We start from the raw sequence: 2,882 nt of genomic DNA, 5'->3' as shown, positions 1-2,882 counted from the left end.
CCCTACAGGGCGGTAGAACTGCCATATAGGTTTTGCAAGGAGTGGCTGGCGTATTCAAACTACGGACATTTTGGTCAGCTGCTGAGCTCTTAACCACTCCACTTCTAGGGATCCTTAGAAAGACAAACCAAGAAAAAAAAAAACCTAACCCAGTGCCGTCAAGTTGATTCTGACTCATAGTGACCCTATAGGACAGAGTAGAACTGCCCCATAGAGTTTCCAGGGAGCACCTGGCAGATTCAAACTGCTGAACCTTTGGTTAGCAGCCATAGAACTTAACCACTACGCCACCAGGGTTTCCTCAGAAAGACAAAGAGCTCCTTAATTGCTCAGGCTATTTTCAAACACCAGAGACAAAAAGCCAAACTTAGTTCTTTGTCCCAGGGCCTGTTTTCAGTCCCTATGCTGGTTTCTTATGCTATACCTCAGAATTTCCAATACAATCTCAGCTTAAACATATATATATATACGCATATGGCACTGGGTTTTATTGTATATATATAATGGTAAATATATACGAAAAAGGACTTTTTAGCCATTTTTAAGTTCAGTGACATTAATCACACTCATCATGTTGTTCAGCCATCACCACTTTCCAAACGTGCTCCATCACCTCAAAAAAACTCATTATCTTGGCAGAGCCAAAATAGCAGGACAGACACTTCCTGCAAGCCCTCTCTACCATTAAAAAAAAAAATTTTTTTTTTTTTTTTTACCATTAAGACCCCAAAAAACAAGTGAAATGAGTATATTTATGACAAGTTAGGAGCCCTGAGCATCAAAGGCAAGCTTAGAAAAAGAACTCAGGGGCAGGGGGAGGAAGAGACGGTTCAGAAGTGGAGAGGAGTTACCGGACCTGAATTGCTAGGAGCCCTCAGGCACCATTCCCGGGACTGGTGGTGGCGGGCTGGTATTAGCGTTCAGCTGCAGTTTCCTCAGGGAGAAGCAGCCAGCCACACAGCCTACTCACACCTCTGGAACCAGAGAAGAATGGCGCTTTCGGCAAAAACTAAGTACTTGTGTACATTTTACCATGCGCCCCCCCCCCCCCGCCCGCCTCCAAGCCAGCTTCAGTGGCTGAATTCCCTGGGCCTGAGATAGGCCCTGCTGAGCTCCTAGAACATCCTCCCAAGCTTGGAGAAGGAAAAAATTTGCAATTGGGGGAAAAGATAATTTGCCACCTCCACTAACCAGGGGAGCTCAGGACAGAAGCAGTTCCTGTCCAGGCATAAACAGTCCGTGGGCTTTGAGTACCTTTCCCCTCCACATGGACCTGTGCGGGCCTATTTCAGGAGAATAGGCCCTTGTTGGCAGATTCCAACTGTTTCAGCTGTGTGGTGGAGAGGTGAGTGTTTGATGTTTGACATTGCTTTGCCTATTAAACAGGGTCTTCAACTACCCACATCAGGGGCCTAAGGACTGTTAACTTCACTCAGGTCACACAGCCACCCACGACAGAGGTCCAAGATTAACTGGTACCTCCCAGTCCTTACAACCAAAAACACTGGGTGCCCATAGTCTGTCTGCAGAACCCACCCACCTGTACACTCTAGGGAACAGGGACACGCTTTCTTCAGAGACATGTGGGGAACAATTCTCAGCCCCCTGCCTTATTCAGAGTGTGACCCCCTGCTGTAACCAGATACCGGTACCTACACCCACCACCCCTGCCCCTCTAAGACTGTAGGACAGAGCCTGTACCACGCACTTGATGATCGGCTACACCTGAGCTGAATTCATATAAGAAAAGTGAATGGACTCCTAGACTGATATACCTGAATACAGCTCTAGCCATCTAGGGACAGGACATCAGAGCTCCAAAGGCGATAATAATCAAGCTAGCTCACTCAAGCAACCCATTTGGGCATATCAAAACAAAAGAAAGCAAGAAGCTAAAACGCAGTAAGCAAACATAAAATAAACTAATACAATAAGATATAGATGGCTCGAGGGCAACAGTCAATATCAGGTCACATAAAGAAACAGACCATGATCACCTCAACAAGCTCTCAAAACAAAGAATCAAGGAATCATCTAGGTGAAAGTGCCTTCCGGGAACTACCAGAGGCAGAATACAAAAGATTAATATACAGATCACTTCAACACATCAGGAAGGAATTCAGGAAATATGCAGAATAAGCCAAGGAACACACAGATAAAGCAACTGAAGAAATTGAAAAGATTATTCAGGAACATAATGAAAAATTTAATAAGTTGCAAGAATCCATAGAGAGAAAGCAATCAGAAATTCAGAAGATTAACAATAAGATTATAGAAGTAGACAACTTAATAGAAAGTGAGAGGATCAGAATTGAGCAAGTGGAAGGCAGAATTTCTGAACTTGAAGATAAATCACTTGGCACTAATATATTTGGTGAAAAATCAGATAAAAGAATTTTAAAAAATGAGGAAACCTTAAGAATCATGTGGGACTCTATCAAGAGAAATAACCTATGAGTAATTGGAGTACTAGAACAGGGAGGGATAACAGAAAATACAGAGAGAATTGCTGAGGATTTGGTGGCTGAAAACTTCCCTGATACTGTGAAAGATGAGAAGATATCTATCCAAGATGCTCATTGAACTCCACATAAGGTAGATGTTGAAAGAAAGTCACCAAGACATATTATAATCAAACTTGCCAAAACCAAAGATAAAGAGAGAATTTTAAGAGCAGGTAGGGATAAATGAAAAGTTACCTACAAAGGACAGCCAATAAGAATAACCTTGGACTACTCAGCAGAAACCATGAGGGCAAGAGGGCAACAGGATGACTTATATAAAAACTAAAGGAAAAAAATTGCCAGCCAAGAATCATATATCTGCAAAACTATCTCTCAAATATGAAGGCAAAATTAGTACATTTCCAGATAAACAGAAGT

This window comes from Loxodonta africana, chromosome 1, assembly GCF_030014295.1.
Source record: "Loxodonta africana isolate mLoxAfr1 chromosome 1, mLoxAfr1.hap2, whole genome shotgun sequence".
Taxonomy (NCBI): domain Eukaryota; kingdom Metazoa; phylum Chordata; class Mammalia; order Proboscidea; family Elephantidae; genus Loxodonta; species Loxodonta africana.
The sequence above is the reverse complement of the archived record's forward strand: the minus strand, read 5'-3'. Positions refer to the sequence as shown.